The 22,354-nt window shown below is 46.0% G+C and overlaps 1 protein-coding gene across 5 annotated transcripts in view; it reads right to left on the bottom strand.

Moving 5' to 3' along the window:
- The window catches only part of LOC119973093 (chemokine-like protein TAFA-1), a 691,496-nt gene that overhangs the window by 459,155 nt on the left and 209,987 nt on the right, over positions 1–22,354 (bottom strand). The gene's annotated exons all lie outside the window — the stretch shown is intronic.

Genomic DNA, 22,354 nt, shown 5'->3' with positions numbered 1-22,354 from the left:
ATGATCTATTTCCTTGTCCAATTAATTTTCAACATACATCTGTCGCACCTTAACTTGAATACCTCTAATCGGCTTTGCCATAGAGGCCAATAATGCCCATAAATAAATCTTTCGACCATTGAAATTCACAGCATTTCAGCTTCTACCACCTGTTGGCTGTAAGTTGGAACGAAACAGCCAGACCACTTTCTCCCAACCAATTATTAAATAGAACTAAAATATTGTGAAATGTTACAATGGTGTTACATCCACCATCAGTACAGGTTTAGAGTTGCTTTAATGCAATATTCTACAATATTCAAGGTCAACAACCTTGTGCACTCAGTTTAAACACAGACGTGTCACACAACTGGATATTAATAATGAAATTCATTATTTATCATGAGCCCTGGCATGGGAGCACTTTGTAATGTTCCAATAACTTTAAATATCTTGGAAATAGCAGAAGCTTGTTAATATAATGCAATCACCACCATGTTCCTGCTAGGCAGTTCCTGCAGTGATTCTTCATGCCTGGAAGGTAGGTTCAGCATGTTGCCCTTTTAGTATCTCATTTTCCATTTGTCTCAATAGGAAACAAATCTTTCCCAGTGTTTTTTGATGGCTCTCTACAACAGCACAGCAAAAAAAAACAATCAGCAGCAGCTACACTTAAAAGTTAGAATTAATAGGAAGAGGAAATTTAAAAGTTGCATTATACTCCAGGAGTGAAGATGTTATTGTGAGTCATAGTTCAGACTGTTTCAAATAGCATAAATCTCCAGGGATGTCCTGGATAATAGGAGCCATTACTCGGAACTATGTGTCAGTTTTATTTCTGTGGGGTCAAATGTTTCATACGGAATGAAATCAACTGACATAATTTGTGCTTACATTTAAATACCAGGATATATAAGAAAATTATTTGCACTACTATTTAATTCAGTTATGTTACCAATCTCAGAAAACAAGTAGTTATTTTTGGTGAAAATTTCAAAATTAGACCTTGTCAGATCTTTCATATTTTATAATTGGGAGGGTTCAAAGAATATCTTGAAAGTGTACATTCTCACTTGTGTTTACTCGTCACTATTAACTGGAAATCTGATAAGTGAGCTAAATTAATATGGTGGTCGGCAAGTATAATGTTCACAGATGGTGTTTTTTGATGAGTTACAGTGAGTTTAATAGAGTAACAGCTATCATGGTGAGTGACAGACACGAAGCATCTTCTACCACAGAGCACCACATCATAACTTGAACAAATAAAGCACTGACACATATCTGCATAGCCACAGCTTGCTGACACCTTCGGAAAGCCTGCTATGCTTTTCATAAGAGTATCATAAAATATTTAAAATGCAAGTAAAAGCGGGTTTTTTTCCAGAATTTTAGAATTAGTCATGGTATTTTTGAGACTTTACACTGTAAGAGGTGAAAGCACTATTTTATTTCAATAAATTCAGAGATATATTTTTATGTTCCTGAAACCACTGTTAAGTGCAGTTCCCATTTCAATTCTACATCTATTCTGAGTGACAAGTAATTCATTATCTAGTATTTTTCTAGCCCTGCATGCCAGACTATCCAAGCCAGATATCATGGTATCTGCTCTATTCAGAGATATCAAAATGGTACATCTATTTGTTATATCATGCAGTTTTGTATTTTGGCTTGGCTTACCTCTACCTGCATTAATTTGACAGACCCTGATCAATCAAACTGTCTTATTGCAAACTACTACCTGATTTGTCATATTGGACAAACATTGATGAGAGCAAGGAACGAGCATCAGGAAGGTCACCTTCACAAATGGTAAAACTTAATTGTCACATACTTGCTGCTAAACCTTGGGGGTTAAGGCACCATTTTACCTTGTTGGACTGTTGCTATGTGGTTTTAAATTATTGTATCAATTTTCAGGGCACAGCTGGAATATTCTGCCTGCATCATTACAATGTGATTTGGATACAAATATTACCGAGTTCTGCATGACAGAAAATCAAACAAAAATATCAAGGTTTCTGGTGATTCAAAAACAAAATACATGCGAAGTATTAACGTGTTATGGTAATATAACATTAATTTGTGCAATTTCAAGCATGTTAGGACATGGCTAGGACATCGTAGTACTGGTCTTCGTGGTATTCCTTTTCTCAACAGTTTGATGTATTAGTTACTAACTCACATGAGGTCTTAAGGTACTGCTTCCCAAACGTTTTCCCACTGCGACCCCAAACTTGAAAATTGCTGTAAGAACCAGGTTGGGGGCGGGGTGGGGGGGGCGGGGAGGGGGGGGGGGGGGAGTGGTGGAGAGCTGTGTAAGTATTGTGGGGAGGGTAGAGGTGGTGGTAAAAGCTGTGAGACCTGAGGGCTATTTAAACTGAAGGTTTATAAAATCATTTTTTATTTTTATTTTAATTTTCCCAACCAAGGGGCAATTTATTATGGCCAATCCACCTACCCTACACATCTTTGGGTTGTCGGGCTGAGACCCACGCAGAACCAGGGAGAATATGCAAATTCCTCACGGTCAGTGACCCGGGGGGGGACCGGGATCGAACCCGGGTCCTCGGCGCTGTGAGGCAGCAGTGCTAACCACTGCGCCACTGTGCCACCCTCAGGTTGTTTTGGAGAAAGAATCAGACATCAAAGATTAGTCAATTGGGCCAAGTCCATCCTTAAAATAAACGGCAGCATTTACAGTGGCCTCGCAGCAGTTTGGGGCAGAAGGGTGGGGGTTTAATAAGGAAACGGGGAGTCCACACCGAGTAAAAATAAGAACAAAGTTTTATTTACAAACAATATATACACACTTCCCAGTGGATGCCTACCGGGCTCTTCTAGGTCACTGCGTTGCTGGCTAACTTTATATATAGTGGGTAATTGAGATACTCCGCCTCTAATGGGGAACATGGGGAAGATGAGCATTCCTAGCTCGTAGGTCCTGTGCGGGGTATTACAGCGGGGGGGGGGGGGGGGGGGGGGGGTTGGTTGTGTTCTTTGTTTTTATTCATCAGGATGGTGAAGACTGTAGTGTGAACAAAGAACAGCAAACCGTGTTTACCAAACAAAAATAATTTACTACACCACACTAAATTCGATTTGAACATATTACTGGGAGATTAGATAAGTAATGGTTCTTCACCAATGTCTTCACGATACTCACACCTTTCTAGCTTTTCCGCAGCAAGGTAGCCTAGTGGTTAGCACAGATGCTTCACAGCTCCAGGGTCCCAGGTTCGATTCCCAGCCTGGGTCACTGTCTGTGTGGAGCATGCACATTCTCCCTGTGTGTGCGTGGTTTTCCTCCCGGTACTCCGGTGTCTTCCCACAGTTCAAGAATATGCAGGTTAGGTGGATTGGCCATTCTAAGCTGTCTTAGTTTCCAAAAACGTTAGATGGGGTTACTGAGGTACATGGATAAAGGGGATAGGGTGGCGGTGTGGGGCTCAAATAGGGTGCTCTTTCCAAGGGCCGGTGCAGACTCGATGGGCTGAATTGCCTCCTTCTGCACTGTAAATTCCATTGGACTGGGGATATAGAGGGCTTTATGTGACATGATTGAAAATTCAGTCCATTCCCAACTGTCGAAATAAGGTCCATTGTCCATTACAATTGTCAATGGTATCCCATGTCTTGAAAAAAACTTCAGTTGCCTTGATGACTGACTTCGAACTGAAGTTTGTAAGTTTTATCTCGTCTGGATAATTTAATGGCGAGTAGTCTTTGCCTTGAAAGTAGAAAACATCTATTCCCATTTTAGACCGTGGAATTTTTACAATATCCATCATTGTGAATTTCTCTTTCTGTTTCTTTGACAAATGTCACATTCAGAAACATAATTTTCAATGTCTGATATTATGCATGGCCAATATATGGATTGTCTCGCGCGTCGCTTACATTTCTCAAAACCCTGGTACCCTTCATGGATCTGGGTAAGAATCTGTCTTTTCAACTTTGTAGGAATGACAATTCTATCAAGTTTGAGTAAAATCAATTTACCACAGAGAGGTCATCTTTAACACTTCTGAAGCTTGAACAGCTTGCATTTGGCCATCCATCAGTCATGTGATGCGCTTCAAACTTCATCCTTTGCAGTTTCTTTTTTAATTAGTCTTAATTTGATTCTCCAGGAATCGGTGGGGTGGGCAGAAACGGCGCAGTGGAGTGGCGGGAACCACTCTGGCATCGGGCCGCCCCAAAGGTGTGGAATCCACCGCACCTTCAGGGGCTAGGACGGCACCAGAGTGGTTTGCGCCCCGCCGACTGGCGTTGAAAGCCATTGGCGCCGCTCCAGCTGGGGCCGAAGGGACTCCGCCGGCCGGCGCGGGTCTGCGCATGCGCGGGATCGTCAGCGACTGTTGACGTCAACAGCATGGACGGGGGGGACGGGGGACGTTCACCTTTGCGCCGGCCATTGTGGAGGCTTACACGGCCAGCGTGGAGGAATCGAGTGCCCCCACGGCACAGGTCCGCCCATGGATCGGTGGGCCCCAATCGCAGGCCAGGCCACCGTGGAGGCACCCCCCGAGGCCAGATTGTCCAGCGCCCCCTCCCAGGACCCCGGAGCCCGCCCGCGCCACCAGGTCCCACCGGTAAGGGACCTACTCTAATCTACGCCGGCGGGACCTGCATAGAATGAGCGGGACTTTGGCCCATCGTTTACCAGAGAATCTCCGGGGGGGAAGGCGCGGTGAGTGGCCGTTCCGCCGACCGTCATGGCGCGATTCCCGCCGGGTGGTTGGAGAATCCCGTCCCATATATTCTTAGTCTCATTAACATTCTTTGCAATCTGGGTGACATGTCATATAAACTCTTGTGAATTATACGCACAAACGGCCTATGATCAGTCTCAATCATGAATGTAAGTAGAATCTTCCCAGTACACCCGCAAGGGGGGGGGGGCAGCACTAAAGGGCCTGCCGTTCAAACAAGCCCGAAATAAATTCCGCTACCTGGGGATCCAAATAGCCCATGACTGGAAAGGGATCCACAAATGGAACCTCACCAGCCTGACGGAGGAAGTTAAAAAGGACCTGCAAAGATGGAACACACTCCCGCTCTCCCTCGCGGGGAGAGTCCAGACGATCAAATGAACGTACTGCCCAGGTTCCTTTTCCTGTTTAGATCCATTCCGATCTACATCCCCAAGGCCTTTTTCAAAGCGCTGGACAAACATATCATGGCGTTCGTATGGGGGAGTAAAAATGCTAGGATCCCAAAGAAGGTCATACAAAAAACAAAATCCAGGCGGGGGCTAGCCCTCCCGAATCTACAATTCTACCACTGGGCGGCAACAGCCGAGCGAGTAAGGGGATGGATCCAGGAGCCAGAAGCCGAGTGGGTGCGTGCGGAGGAGGCCTCCTGCATGGGAACCTCCCTCCGGGCCCTCGCCACGGCAGCACTCCCATCCCCACCCAAAAAACACTCCACCAGCCCAGTGGTGACAGCCACCCTCCAATCCTGGAACCAACTGCGGCAGCAATTTGGCCTGTACAAAATGTCGGACAAGGCTCCCATCTGCACCAACCATAGGTTCAAACCAGCACTGACCGACGCCACCTTCAAAAGGTGGAGGCAGGACGGGGGGACACTGACAGTCAGGGACCTATACACGGACGACAGGATCGCAACACTGGACGAACTGACAGAGAAATTTCAGCTAGCTGGGGGGAACGAGCTACGGTACCTGCAGCTCAAAAACTTCCTACGAAAGGAGACAAGGACGTACCCACAACCGCCACGACAGACACTATTGGAAGACCTACTGGACGCAAGTATCCTAGAGAAAGGGAACTGTAGTGACATGTATGACCGACTGGTAGACAGGGACGACACCGTACTGGACGCAACAAGAAGGAAATGGGAGGACGACCTGGGGATGGAGATAGGGTGGGGACTCTGGAGCGAAGCACTGCATAGGGTCAACTCCACCTCCACGTGCGCAAGGCTCAGCCTGACGCAACTAAAAGTGGTACATAGAGCCCACTTAACGAGAAACCGTATGAGTAGGTTCTTCCCGCAGGTGGAGGACAAATGTGAGCGGTGCCAGAGAGGCCCGGCCAACCACGCCCACATGTTCTGGTCTTGCCCCAGACTTGTGGAGTACTGGACAGCCTTCTTCGAGGCTATGTCCAAAGTGGTGGGGGTGAGGGTGGAGCCATGCCCGATAGTGGCGGTCTTCGGGGTTTCAGACCAGCCAGATCTATTCCTGGGGAGGAGGGCGGACGCCCTTGCCTTTGCCTCCCTGATTGCCCACCGTAGAATCCTGTTTGGCTGGCGGTCAGCAGCACCACCCAGAGCTGCAGACTGGCTGTCCGACCTCTCGGAATCTCTCCAAATGGAGAAAATCAAATTCGCCATCCGAGGGTCGGACGACGGCTTCCACAGAACGTGGGAGCCATTCATGCAACTGTTCCGGGACCTGTTTGTGGCCAACGTACATGAGGAAGAATAGTCGGGTGGCCAAGAACCAGGGGAAAATGGACGGGAATCGGGGGAAGGTAGCCGGGGGGAGGGGGGGGGGCTACGGGCTCGGTATGGGGGTTTGATGGCAAGCCAAGGCCCAAAACCAAACTATAAATAAATGCCTATAAACATGTGCCTCGGCCATATTGGGGAATGTAAAATATGTATGCTGGCTAAAGGGGGCGGCCACAATTATTGTTATGAAGATGCTTACCTGTAAATATTCATGTTAAATTTTTGTGTTTTCCTTTTTTTTTCTCTCTCTCTAATAACTTGTAATTTGTCATATATAAAATATGAAAACTCAATAAAAAAACATTTATAAAAAAAAAATGAATGTAAGTAGACCATAAACATAATTGCGACATTTTTAGACATCTGTCACCAGACCAAGACATTCTTTTTCAATCAGTGTGCAGCATTGTTCTGTCGGTGTCATGGCTCCAGAAGCATATGCTACCGGTCTCCACAGATCATGTCTTCTGTAGAAGAACAGCTCCGATCCCATCTTGACTCACGTCATCAAGATCTTTGTCTTCTTTGTTGGATCGAAAAATGTAAGAACTGGGGCTGAGGTCAGTGTGGATTTGACGTCGGACCATTCCTTTTCATGATGTGAAGCCAAAGAAAAGGAAACATTTTTCTTGATCAATTGTCGAAGGGCTGTCGTCCGAGACAAAAGATTTGGAATAAACTCTCCAAGAAAGTTGACAACCCCAAGCATTCTCAAGATTGCTTTTTTGTTTGGCGGAACAACCATGTTGTGTATAGCTTTAAATTTATTACTGTCCAGTTGTACACCATTCTCAGATATGAGATGCGAGATTCTCCCATCCTGGGACTAAGTGTTGACGCCGGCGAGAAAACGGGAGTGTTGCACTCCGGCGTCAACGGGCCTTTTGGCGCCCGAGTCTCTGGACCACAGGGGGAGTAAACAGATCCTGAGTGCTGCGCGCTGACTCCGGCGCCGAAAGCCGGCGCGCCATGGCCATCGTGGGTCCACGCATGCGCGTGGGTTGTCGACTCCGCACCAGCCCGAGGGGAACATGGCTGAGCCCGGCGCAAAGGAACATAGGCCCTCCTGGAATTAGCCCGCCCGCTGATCGGTTGCCCCCGATCACGGGCCTGGCCACCGAAGAGGCCCCCCGGGGTTGGATCCCCCTGCCCCCTCCCCCACCAGATCGGTCCCCGCAGCCAGAAGTCCGAGGTCCAGCCGGGGTAGGACCAGGTTAGATCCACGCCAGTGGGACTCGGCGGAACTTGGCGGGCACTCGGCCCGTCGAGACCGAAGAATTGCGTTGGGGCCACTTTCAACGGGCTCCGACCGGCGCCACATGGACTGCGCGCGACCGGCGCCGGTTTTCCGGCTGCCGGAGAATCGGTTCCTGGCATCGGAGCAGCATGGCAGGATTCACGCAGCCCCCCGGCAATTCTCTGATCCGGCAAAGGCTCGGAGAATCCCGGCCGGGATCTCCCAAAAACTTCAGTTTGGAAATCCCAAATTGACACTAGGATTTGTTGAGCTTCAATCCTTACAATTCAATGTGTCGTAGCACTTGTAGTAGTCTGGGATTGTGCTCTTCTGGTGTTGCAGACCAGATGATAATATCATCGATGCACGCCTGTACCTCATAAATACCTTCTGTAATGGCTTCCATTGCTCTGTGGAAAATATCTGAGGCAGAGATGATCCAAAAGGCATGCAATTGAAACATTGGCTGAGATTCTCCGAGCCTGCACCGGGTCGGAGAATCGCCGTTGACGCCGGGACGCGATTCTCCGGCGACAGGAGAATCGGCACCAGTCGTGCGTGCGCGGTCAATGCACCGCCGGTCGGGGGCCGTTGAAAGCGGCCCCCACGGCGATTCTCTGTGGTCGACTGGTCGAGTTTCTGCCGAGTTCCGCCGGCGTGGTTCATATATGCTACCACCCGGCGGGAGCCCGGACCCTCGGCCGTGGGCGTGCGTGATCTGGGGGGGGGTACTACCTTCTTCTGCATGAGCCCGCTGTGTCTCTACACCATGATGCGCATGCGCCGGCACGGAAACGGCCACCACGCGCATGCGTGGACCTGCGCCGGAGAGCAGGGATGCGTATCAGTGCCGGAGCTGCGTGCAGCACCCTGGTGCCATGCTGGCCCCCTGTGGGCCACTGAATCACTGGGCCAAGGGGCCCATTGCTGCCAGCGTGAAACACTCCGGTGTTTACGCTGGCGTCAACACTTAGCCGGGATTTTGGAGAATCCCGGCCATTATCTCCCACACGGTGTATTAAAAGTACAGAGTTTTCTGCTGGATTTATCAAGTTGTAGCTGCCAGAATTCTTTTGAGGCATCTAACTTAGAGAAAATTGTTGCGTGTGCCATCTCTCCTGAAATCTCTTGGTGCTTAGGAATTGGATAGTGCTCTCTCCTGATATTCTTGTTCAGATCCTTTGGATCTATACATATGCGGAGATCTCCATTAGGCTTTCGCACACAGACCATGGAACTAACCCAATCAGTAGGTTCAGCTATCTTGGATATGATGTTCAGTTTCTGCATATGATCAAGTTCCTGCTTGTGACGCTCTTTGAGAGGGGCCGGTATTCTTCTCGGAGGATGTATTACTGGTGTAGCATTTTCTTTAAGCTGTATTTTATAGGTAAACGGTAACATACCAGTGAATACATTTGGAAACCTAGCAAGGATGTCCTCTTTGTCACCTTGCTGTGAACCAACACATCGATTGGTGCTGTGAATCCTATTCACAAGATTCAGCATCAATGCCTAGTAGAGACAATTGCTTGGCATCGACTATTTTAAATAACATTCGCAGGTGGATATCATTGTTGCTGACTGTTAGACAACACGTTCCTCTTGTGCTAATGATGTTGCCTTTGTAGTCCCTCAATTGGAGGACAACACAGTATTTTAGAGAGGTATTCTTCAGTGATGAAATTTGCATGAGCTCCAGTATCCAACTTGAAAAACATTTTTGACACATTTACTTTAAATGGTATGTTCCAATTTTTCTTCATATGAACAGATGATATCTGCTTTAAATATCGTTTTTCAGCATTAGCAATCTTGTTGACTGCATCAGCAAAGAATGTGTCTTCTAAGTCATATTGTTGTGCGTCAATATCAGAATGAGAAATGTTTCCTTCATTTGATCCGTTTTGCGGATTCTAATCTTCATGGCCTTGTTAAAAAAGCTTTTTGTGCTTAAACAGCACTGTGATGCATCATGATTAAGTTTGCCACAGTTTGCGCAATTTCCCGATAGCTGGACATTTTTTCCTTGGTGGCATGGCCACAACGTTTACAAGTCATCATACTGCTTACGTCATTTGTAAAATGGCTGCCAGCTGCAGTGCGCCACTTCTTTAACTGCACCACAGCCACATTGTCTTCTTTCATGCCTTTTTTCGGGACTGTATATCTGCATATTGGCTTGTGGCAAGCTCACTCGCTCGACATAAATTTACTGCATCTTCTAACGATAAATTGTACTGCTTAAACAAATGCTCACAAAGTTTTTCATTTTTTATACCAAACACGATTTGGTCATGGAGGAGGGAATCTGTTGCTGTTGAAATAAGCGCTCTTAAACGGAGCCTCGCGATGAAAGATTCTACCGATTCGCCAGCTTTTCATAACCGTTTTGTAAACATATATCTCCCATATGTTTCATTGATTTGAGCCTTACAATGCAGATCAAACCTTTCCATTCCGGCATTAAAATTTGCCTTGTCGTCACTATTTTCAAGAGTAAACGCATTGAACAGTTCTATGGCTTGTGGTCCAGCCACAGTGAGAAACAGTACAATTTTCCGTTGGTCACTGGCTGACTCTAAAAATGAAGCACAGATACAGCTGAAATTGTTGCTTAAAAATTTTCCAATTCATATCTTGGAAAGTGGGCAATGAAGTGGCAGATGAAATGCACTGTGAAAAAGTGTGAGGTTGTGCACTTTGGAAGAAGGAATTTAGGCACGGAGGCCAAATCACTGAGTGTCTTTAAGACAGAGTTTTATAGGTTCTTGATTAATAAGTGGGAGAAGGCAGGAGAATGGAGACGAGAAAAATAGTAGCCATGATTGAATGGCAGAGCAGACTCAATGGGCTGAGTGGTCTAATTCTGCTTCAATGTCTCATAGTCTAAGTGTTTAAGAGTCTGTAGACCTTCCATTTTTGCTTCATTCACTCGGTGCGTCTAGATGCGACTGACTTGTAGAGTGTGATGGTGTTTTTCTTTCTGGACAAAGTTTTTTTTTTCAACAATCTTCTTTCTAACCTAACTAAAACCCTTTAGTGAACACACCTGGTACCATGTTGTGTTCTTTGATTTGTTGTTCAGGATGGTGAAGGTTGTAGTGTGAACAATGACCCGCAAGCAGTGTTTAACAAACAAAGCTAATTTATTACACTACACTTAATTAGATTTGAACATATTACTAAGAGATTCGATAAGTAAATATTACACTACACTTCTACAATATAAAAATATTCTATCAGTTGTACTATCTCACACCTACTCTGTCTGGCTCCCTTCCACTCTCTCCAGGTCTCTCCCAGAAGTCAAGGAGGCATGTGATATTTATATGGTTTCTCTACAGCACCATCTAGTGACTAGAGTAGTAACATTATATATGCTTTACAATATCCACAAATTGTGATAGGGGGGTCACACCTCACCATTTGGGAAACCCCGGGCTGGATTTTCCAATCCCCGATGCCAAAATCGCATTCGGCAATGGGGCGGATAATCGCGATGACGACAGAATCGGGGGTGGAGCCGTCTGATGAGGTGGATGCATTGGGATCACAGCGTGGCAGCTGCAAACTCAGTCCAGCGCTGCCACAGTCGGGGCAGGGCCAATCTGCGGGCAGGGGGGCTTTATTCGGGGCTGGGGGCACTGTGGTGGGGCAGTCCAGGGCACGAGGGGCCGAAACGGGGGACTGTGGTCCGGGTCCGAAGGCTGTGTCCACCATGAAGCACGACGCGGCCGCTGCAAGCCACCACTGTCCGCATGCGCGGCCACAGACCCGGCAATGCTCTGGGCCGTATCGGCAGCTACAGCTGGGAGCTCCACACTGCCTGACTGCGTGCACCCCCCGGAGCAGGGAATCGGTGGACTTTTGCGCCAGCTTTCCTGGCGTAAAACACCACCGTTTTAATGCCGGCGTGGGGATTTAGTTTCCCAAACGGCGAATACAGCCCCCGTGTTAAGAACTAGCAATGTGAAAAATTACATGCACATTCCTGGTGAGTAATTCAGGATCAGCTTTACTGATATGTTTTACTTTACCTCAGAGTCAACCCTTGCTGAAAAATCATTAGTTTCTGTTATAATTACATTTGTAGAATTCTCTTGATACTGCAAAGGAGAATACGTTGTGCGATTTAAGTATTCAGAGAAATCCACAACACTTGCCAGAATATTTCATGGGATAACTTTGAAAGGAAACCAATCCGACTTTAAAAAAAAAATCATCTGGTACATGATTAATGGTTAGGCTGCCGTGTTGCTCTATTAAGTAGTTTGCTAATTGTTTGTGCATTATGTACCATAAGTGCTGAAAATATTGAGCATTTCTGGTGAGGATTATTCTTGACTTAATATAGTGCTAATCCCAGGTGCATTTTCCTCACATTGCATTCTGTTCACAGTAGATGCAGATTTTATTATCTACTAAACCTTTATTGTGATTACTTCCTTGTACCTACCTGAACGATGTTTTAAGTTTTTGATACAACTTTCTCCTCTCAATGGACGAAAGTTGAAGCAGCAAAGATTTATTTCAAAATACATTTTTTTCTTCACAATTTATCAAAGTGAGGTCTTACATGTCTTGGTTTTGAATAAATAATGTTTGGACTTTAATGGTTCTGTAACTATTCAAAATTTGACTAAGTGGAGAATGAAAAGTTAATTTCAACAGTTCGGCCAAACTGGAGGTTTCATTATTACTTGAGGAAATCAATGAATTGTTTCAAAGGGTTTATGCTTGAAGTTCTCAGAGTTCTTTAATTTTTCTCAACACTTTAATAATATAAAGTAGTTCAGAAGGACTGGATTAAAAGTACTGAGTTCTTGATTTAGCCTGAGAGATTACCGATGAACACATCAGCCTTAATGTTTTAAGAACATAAGAATATAAGCAGGAGTAGGCCATATGGCCCCTCGAGCCTTCTCCGCCATTCAATGAGATCATGGCCGATATTTTGTGGACTCAGCTCCACTTTCCGGCCCGAACACCACAACCCTTAATCCCTTTAATCTTCAAAAAACTATCTATCTTTATTTTTAAAAACATTTAATGAAGGAGCCTCAACTGCTTCACTGGGCAAGGAATTACTTAGATTCACAACTCTTTGGGTGAAGAAGTTCCTCCTAAACTCAGTCCTAAATCTACTTCCCCTTATTTTGAGGTTATGCCCCCTAGTTATGCTTTCACCCACCAGTGGAAACAACCTGCCCGCATCTATCCTATCTATTCCCTTCATAATTTTATCTGTTTCTATAAGATCCCCCCCTCATCCTTCTAAATTCCAACGAGTACAGTCCCAGTTTACTCAACCTCTCCTCATAATCCAACGCTTTCAGCTCTGGGATTAAGCTAGAGAATCTCCTCTGCACACCCTCGGGCACCAGTACATCCTTTCTCAGGTAAGGAGACCAAAACTGAACACAATACTCCAGATGTGGCCTCACTAACACCTTATACAATTGCAGCATAACCTCCCTAGTCTTGAACTCCATCCCTCTAGCAGTGAAGGACAAAATTCCATTTGCTTTCTTAATCACCTGTTGCATCTGTAAACCAACTTTTTGCGACTCATGCATGAGCAAACTCACGTCTCTCTGCACAGCAGCATGTTTTAATATTTTATCATTTAAATAATAATCCGTTTTGCTGTTATTCCTACCAAAATGGATAACCTCATATTTGTCAACATTGTATTCCATCTGCCAGACCCTAGCCCATTCACTTAACCTATCCAAATCCCTCTGTAGACTTCCGGTATCCTCTGCACTTTTTGCTTTACCACTTATCTTAGTGTCGTCTGCAAACTTCGACACATTGCCCTTGGTCCCCAACTCCAAATCATCTATGTAAACTGTGAACAATTGTGAGCCCAACATTGATCCCTGAGGGACACCACTAGCTATTGATTGCCAACCAGAGAAACACCCATTAATCCCCACTCTTTGCTTTCTATTAATTAACCAATCCTCTATCCATGCTACTATTTTACCCTTAATGCCATGCATCGTTATCTTATACAGCAACCTTTTGTGGGGCACCTTGTCAAAGGCTTTCTAGAAATCCAGATATACCACACGCATTGGCTCCCCGTTATCTACTGCTCTGGTAAAGTCCTCAAAAAATTCCACTAAATTAGTTAGGCACGACCTGCCCTTTATGAACCCATGCTGCGTCTGCCCAATGGGACAATTTCCATCCAAATGCCTTGCTATTTCTTCTTTGATGATAGATTCCAGCATCTTCCCTACTACCGAAGTTCAGCTCACTGGCCTATAATTACCCGCTTTCTGCCTACCTGTGGTGGGCAGTGGTGTCACGTTTGCTAATTTCCAATCTGACGGAACCACCCCAGAGTCTAGTGAATTTTGGTAAATTATCACTAGTGCATTTGCAATTTCCCTAGCCATCTCTTTTAGCACTCTGGGATGCATTCCATCAGGGCCAGGAGACTTGTTTACCGTCAGCCCCATTAGCTTGCCCATCACTACCTCCTTAGTGATAACAATCCTCTCAAGGTCCTCACCTGCCATAGCCTCAGTCACTGGCATGTTATTTGTGTCTTCTACTGTGAATACCGACTCAAAACACTTGTTCAGTTCCTCAGCCATTTCCTCATCTCCCATTATTAAATCTCCCTTCTCATCCTCAAAAGGACCTTAGCCACTCTTTTTAGGTTTATATATTTGTAGGAACTTTTACTATCTGTTTTTATATTCTGAGCAAGTTTACTGTCATAATCTATCTTACTCTTCTTTATAGCTTTTTTAGTAGCTTTCTGTTGCCCCCTAAAGATTTCCCAGTCCTCTAGTCTCCCACTAATTTTTGCCACTTTGTATGCTTTTTCGTTCAATTTGATACTCCCCCTTATTTACTTAGATATCCACGGTCGATTTTCCCTCTTTCTACCGTCCTTCCTTTTTGTTGGTATAAATCTTTGCTGAGCAAAATTTATAAAATGGCTTGGAAGGTTCTCCACTGTTCCTCAACTGTTTCACCATAAAGTTTTTTCTCCCAGTCTACCTTCTCTAGCTCTTCTCTCATCCGATTTTACCTTCTCATCCTCCATCTGTATTTTAAATTCCACCATATTGTGATCGCTCCTTCCGAGCCGTGGCACAGGTAGCAATCCTGAGATTAGTACGTTTGATGTCCTACTTTTTAGTTTAACTCCTAACTCCCTGAATTCAGCTTGTAGGACCTCGTCCCGTTTTTTACCTATATCGTTGGTGCCTATGTGCACCACGACAGCTGGCTGTTCACCCTCCCCCCACCCAGAATGTCCCGCAGCCGCTCCGAGACATCCTTGACCCTTGCACCAGGGAGGCAACATACCATCCTGGAGTCTCGATTGCGTCCACAGAACTGCCTGTCTATTCCCCTTATGATTGAGTCCCCTATCACTATCGCCCTGCCATTCTTCTTCCTGCCCTGCTGCGCAGCAGAGCCAGCCACTGTGCCATGAACCTGGCTGTTGCTGCCCTGGTGAGCCATCTCCCTCAACAGTATCCAAAGCGGTATATCTGTTTTGCAGGGAGATGACCGCAGGGGACACCTGCACTGCCTTTTGTCCTTTTAATAGTTTTCTGACATTATTTAATTCCTCCTTCCATGTGAACCCGGTCAATTTTTCTTCCTGTGACTAAAGTCTTGCCAAAAAACATTAAACTTGTTCGGAATCTAATCCTGTTGCAAATTGCTCCCACTCCCCCATACTGCTTTACAGTACTTTATATGTCCTTTTATCATTACACAGGCTGTGCAAGCTAGCAATTACTTATCTAAAGGACCCTATGTAAAGTTGTAAAAGATAGAAAAGCGATGTTCTGAATCTTGCTGCAATGAATTTGTAGCACTGGGTAGTTTTGGGTTATTGTGCACTTCACGGCTTCTGCAATTAAAGGATCTAATGGGGAGCCTGGAATCTCAATTTTGCCATTGGTTGTACATACGCCATTGCATAATGTATTGCTGAGCATAGTGGATGTACATGATTCGCCATCTACAGCAAATTGGCAATGATGGAAATAAACCATTCAGACTTTTACTAAACATTGACAAAGCAAAACGACACAAAAACTTTAAAGACATATCACCATGGAAATTATTTTCCAGCACGGTAGCACAAGTGGCGAGCACTGTGGCTTCACAGTGCCAGGGTCCCAGGATCGATTCCCTGCTGGGTCACTGTCTGTGCGGAGTTTGCACGTTCTCCCCGTGTCTGTGTGGATTTCCTCCGGGTGCTCCGGTTTCCTCCCACAGTCCAAAGACGTGCAGGTTAGGTGGATTGGCCATGATAAATTGCCCTTCGTGACCAAAAAGGTTAGAAGGGGTTATTGGGTTACGTGGATAGAGTGGAAGTGAGGGCTTAAGTGGGTCGGTGCAGACTCGAAGGGCCGAATGGCCTCCTTCTGCAATGTATGTTCTATGTTCTACTTCCATAGGAAGAAAGGAAAATACAGCATAACATTTGTTAATGAAAGGTAAAAATACATCCAATATAAATGAGCAGTTACCTTTCTATAATTTGAAGCACAGAATGTGTTCGCCAGTGTAATTGTATAACCGCTTTATATTTTATTACTCCTAAAATAATATAGCAGCAGCATACAATTGCTATCCAATACATTAATGTGAAGCTGAAACACAATATTACATTAAAAAAAACACAGTGAAATGAATTCACTTATGAACTAATATCTTTCCTATCCAGTGGTAAATTTAGGATTTTATTTTAACCACTGGTCTACATAAATATTTAAATGAGATGGCAATGTAATTTCGAGTAGGGTCAAGTATTGATGCTGCCACTTCTATTGCAGTCCTGATAATAAATAGTCAACAGCAGAGTTAAATCACCAGGCCATCACCCTATTCCTCCATTAAAATAAAACTTAAATTTAAAAGCATCCAAGACAATATTACTCTTCTGAGACCATTGTAAAAGCATATTTAAGCTTCTTGTAGATTCTAATGTACCATTTATTAAAATTGTCTTATTATTTCCACTCAAAGCTTCATATTTTAAAACCACCACATCAAAACCCCATCGAAGTAATGTTATTAAAAAGATTGAGTTGCTTCCATTGTTTCACAGTAACTTCATTGCAGTGTTAATGTAAGCCTACTTGTGACAGTAAAGAAAAGAGAGAAGAGAGGATTGTTGTTTTTATGAAATCTAACTGATTTATGCTACAAAATCAGGAATAAATACAGATGAAGGAGGTGATAATGTCCATTTTATCTTCTCCATCCTGACATGATTCATCTTGAAGTAGTTGGCTTGAATCTTTACTCTGTCGTTACAATTTAAGATCTGATACACCTGCATAAAATCATTACTCAAACTTTTCATTTCGCAGCTGAAGAGGCCCAGTTTCTGCAGTTCTTCCTCAAAACTCAAATATTCAATGGCATCAGTCTCGTGGCCTGATTATCCCTCTTGCATTTTCCTTGGCCAAAACTGGACACAATCTTGAATGTGCATTCCTACCAGGAATTTTAGCATGACCTTCTCAAATGTGTACTTTACTCGTATAGCAATATAGTTCAGCATTTTGTTTTCCTTCCTGCTACTCACACTACATTTGGTATTTAACATGTCAAATCACTAATACCCTCAGATGCTTTCAACTTCATTGGCAACCAAACTCCACACCATCCATTTGGCACCAACAGTTGTGTAGATTAATTTTCACGTGCCACTAATCTGCCTGTTTACAGATTTTTATTTAATCTACCAGGCCCTTGTCAATTTATTCTGACTTGACCAACACCTTCCTCCAATCTCTGTTTATTTATATTAGCTTTTTGTGTCAGAACTGAAAACAGAGAGAACTCAGCAAAAATCCTGACACTTTTCACTCACTAGTCTCTGCTCCCCGCAACCACTCCAATAGTGCATCCACAGAAATGACCCAGTCTATCATCATCCTCAGGCATATTTTAAATTACTTTTAGATTTTCTTTTTCCTGGGCAAAGTGATAGTTGTTTCCTATCTCCAGTGACCTTTGGGGCAAAGAATCGGCAACATAATCTGAGAGTGGAGGCACATGTAGGCCTGACAGGGGCAGATTGGCAGGCTCTCACTGTTTGCTGGTTCCAACATTCTGGCAGCATTCAAGGCTAAACTACAAATTACTTTTTGAATTCAATTTCACAACTTTCCATGGTGGGATTCAAATTTGTAACCACTGGGAGGTGAGTCTATAGCATATCCATGATGACTGGATTGCATTCTCAAGGACTCCTGGTTCATTGCCCTCAGTACTGTACAATAGTGGGTTTTTAAAAAATATTTTTAGACAAGGAATTTAACACATATACACAGAATATCAGAAGAACAACATATAAACCAAATAAACAACCGCAATTCTCCAACACCCCCCCCCCCCCCCCCCCCAGCACCTCGCCACATCCTGCCTTCTCCATTTTACCACCTTAACACCCTACCAAAAAAAAAGCCCCCTCCCCCTTGCTAACCCCTCAATTTTCCCTGAAAAAAATTGATGAATGGTTTCCACCACTGGACGAACCCTTCTACCGACCTCCAGAGAGAGGAACTAACCTTCTTCAACTTCAGCAATTCTGCCAGGTTGCTCACCCACACCCTCGCTTTCGGCAGCTCCAAGTCCCACCAACCCTACAAAATCCATCTCCGGGCCACCAGGGCGACCAAGGCCAACACATTGGCCTCTCTCCCCCGCTGGACTCCCGGCTCTCCCGACACCCCAAAAATCGCCATCTCAGGACTCAGAGCCACCCCCACACCGAGCACGTCCGACAGCCCCTGCCAGAACCCCCTCAGGCTTCGACAAGCCCAGAACATGTGGACATGATTTGCAGGCCCCCCCGCGCACTGCCCACACCTATCCTCCATCCCCCAAAGAACCTACTCATTCTTGCCCCCGTCATGTGTGCCCTATGCACCACTTTAAACTGGATGCGGCTTAACCTTGCACATGATGAGGATGCATTCACCCTCCGCAAGGCCTCTGCCCACGTCCCGGCTCCCACATCCCATCTCAGCTCCTCCTCACATTTGCGCTTAATATCCTCCACTTCCCTCCCTTCCATCAATTCGTTGTAAATATCCGACACCTTCCCTTTCCCTATTTTGTCCTCCAATAACCCCCGAGGTGGTAGCCCCGGAAAGGAACGCACCTCTCTCTTCACGAAATCCCGAACCTGCAGGTATCTAAAACCATTCCCGCTGGGCAACTGATACAATTCCTCCAACTCCTCCAGCCCCAATAAACAAGTCCCTGAAATACTCAATCCCCACCAGCCGCCACCCCCCCGGAACCTCGCGTCCAGCCCCGCCGGTACCAACCTATGGTTGTCGCACATCGGTGCCCACAACGATTTACCCTGCAACCTAAAATCCTGCCTACACTGTGCCCACACCTTTAAAGCTGACACCACCACTGGGCTCTCAGAGTACCTGGCTGGCAAGAATGGAAACGGCGCCAATAACAATGCCCTCAAACGTGTTCCCCTACACGACGCCGCCTCCACCCGTCCCCAGACCGACCTCTCCTCCACAGCCCACTTTCTAATCATCACAATATTCGCTGCCCAATAATAATTTATCAAATTCGGCAATGCCAGCCCCGCTCCCCCTCATCCGCATTTCAGAAAAGTCCAGCGCACCCGCGGGACGTTCCCCACCCACACAAACCCCGCGATCAGCCCATTCACTTTCCGGAAAAAAAGACATAGGGACAAAGATAAGAGGTTCGGAAACATGAACAGAAACCTGGGCAGTATCGTCATTTTCACTGTCTGTACCCTCCCAGCCAGTGACAGCGGCAACACATCCCACCTCTTAAAACCCACCTCTATCCCCTCCACCAATCGAGCCACATTCAGTCTATGCAGTTGAGCCCAGCTCTGCACCACTTGAATACCAAGGTACCTGAAGTTCGTCTCCACCACCCTAACTGGAAACTCCCCAAATCTCCTTTCCTGCCCCTTGGCATTGATAGGGAACACCTTACTCTTTCCCATTGATTTCCCAAAAACTGGCCAAATTCCCCCGCAATCTGCATAATCCCTCCAATGCTGCCCAGTGGGTCCAAAATATCTCATAAAAAATCATCTGCATACAGCAAAACCCTATGCTTGGCACCCCCCCCCAACGATCAATCCCTCTCCAATCCCTCAACACCCTAAGCGCCATTGCCAACGGCCCTATAGCCAAGGCAAAAAGAATCCGGAGATCGGGTGCATTTGCTATTCTGCCTCGCCTATTTCAAGATATTTTCTTTGTCCAAGAATCAATATAACCCCACCACCATTGCTCTCGGTGGCTCCCCCACCTGCAGCCTCCTCCTCTGTGCCCTGTGCGGCCAATCTACATCGAGGTGCCGGCCAAAGGCCCCCTCCCCATCAATGTCTCCAGCATCCTCATCACATACTTGCCATCTTCCAGCCCCTCAATGCCCTCAGGCATCCCAACGGACCTCAGGTTCTGTCTCCTGAAGTGGTTCATCAGGTCCTCTAATTTCTCTCTCAGCCTCTTCTGGCTGTCCAAAACCACCCCCAACTTTGTCTCCAATGGGGCCATCCGCTCCTCATACTCCCCCATTGCCTCCTCCATCTTCTGGATCACGAGGCCCTGGGCCTGCAGCCTCTGCTCCACTCCTCAATCGCAGCTCTGAGCGGTTCCACCATCTTAGCCAGGTCTTCCAGAGCCTCTTTCCACTGCTGCTGGAATTTTCTATTCGAAAACACCACCAGCTGCCCCTTCGACCACTGGGTGGGCAGCACTGCTTCCTTGCACTCCACCATCTTCACCTGTGGCACACCACAAATATTTTCCTGCTCCAGCTGCTCTCTGTTTCACATGGCACTTCTCAGCCTCTGGTCCATACACATTTCCTGGGCACTCACGCACCTTTTGCCCTCAAAACAAACGCACACGTATGGAGAAAGACCACCAAAATCCACCTTGACCGGTAGCCACCAAATGTGCGACGACTCCATGGCTGCCACTGGAAGTCCCTACAATAATGGGCTTTACACTGCCCATTGTTTTCCATGACTTTCGTGAGTAACTTTATTAAAGACAGTCTGGATATCGGTACAGGACTTTACATACTTTCATTGTGAATTTGACCTTTAAAAATTGTGCAGAAGATTTAGATTTTTTTTTCAATTTGCATATAAATGGATCTTGTATTTGCATGTTACCTACTGGTAGATTTTCACAGAATTTTATTTCCTAGTTTGATTGCATGCATCAAATCTTATTCCTTAAACTGTACTCTTCATAGATGATAAAATGTGGCTCCAGAAACATGTCTTTACTAAAAGCAAAACTTATGGAGCTTTGATAAAAATGAATCAAGAGAGATTTTGTTCTGCAGTTCATACTAGTTTCATCAAACTGGGATTTCACGGGTTGGGAAGACGCCACTGACCTTTAAAAATGGCAGATGGGTCCCAATTCAAGGATTCCCATGCGCAGGGATGTTAATCTCCGCGCTGGCTATCGCGGATGGGTACACCAGCCGGCATGGAGGAATAGAGTGCTCCCACGGCACAGGCCCTCCCGCGGATCGGTGGGCTCCGACTGCGGGCCAAGCCACCATGGGGGCACCCCCCCCGGGGCCAGATTCCCCCGCGCCCCCCCCTCCCCCCCCCCCCCCCCCCCCCCCCCCCCCCCCCCCCCCAAGGACACCGAAGGCCACCCGCGGAGCCAGGTCCCGCCGGCAAGTACCCATCGTAACATATGCCGGCGGGACCCGCCGAAAACAGGCGGCCACTCGGCCCACGTGGACCGGAGAATCGCCGGGAGAGGCCGCTGCCAGTGGCCGCCGACCGGCACGCACAATTCCCACCCCGGCCAAATCCCCGGCGCCGGTGGATCTGGCAGCTGGCGGGGGCAGGATTCACGCTGCCCCCCCCCCCCCCCCTCCCCGGCGATTCTCCGACTCGGCGAGGGGGGGGGGGGGGGGTGGAGAATCCCGCCCAAAGTTCTATCTTAGAACAGAATAGAGATTTTGAAACAAAAATAATAGATTCCTAGTCATTCATGTATAGACTGTTTTGTTTGCAGTGAATTTGTGCCCTGGGTTGCTGAAAAGATTCAGAAGGAAGGAGACAGACAATAGAAATGAATCAGACCTGATGGCCTTGAATTTTCTTTATTACAGAGCACCAAAGCATGTCAAATAAAACCAACGACGAGTTTGACATACATGGAAATAGCATTAGCTAGTGGCACAAAATCATTCCATTTTGAGTTGCAACATGACCCTTTGTTTTTAATTGTATCAGGTCTAAAAGCACAGTGGGGGAAATGTGCATAGCTAGAGACCCTTGGGGCTAATGGATCACACAATTTTCCCATCAATCAAATATCAAGCCTTTTTTGTTTTTACAAAGCAATAATTTAACTCCCCACATGAGCTCATGACTGAACATTAGGTACTTATTTGCAGTTTGTGGTTTGACCAGTATGAATTCCAGAACCCATAAAATTGGAGTAGATATTTCAAAATTTTAATTCTATATATTGGGCGCGATTCACCAGAAAAAGTTCCACGTCCAGTTTTGGATGCATTTGCCGGGTGTTTTTCAGTGGGAAATTGACACCGCGGTTCAACAGCACTTAGCCATTTTTTGGACCCTTGGGGAGTTTCTCA

This window comes from Scyliorhinus canicula, chromosome 11 (genome assembly GCF_902713615.1).
Source record: "Scyliorhinus canicula chromosome 11, sScyCan1.1, whole genome shotgun sequence".
NCBI lineage: Eukaryota > Metazoa > Chordata > Chondrichthyes > Carcharhiniformes > Scyliorhinidae > Scyliorhinus > Scyliorhinus canicula.
This window is presented reverse-complemented; position numbering and strand designations above follow the sequence as displayed.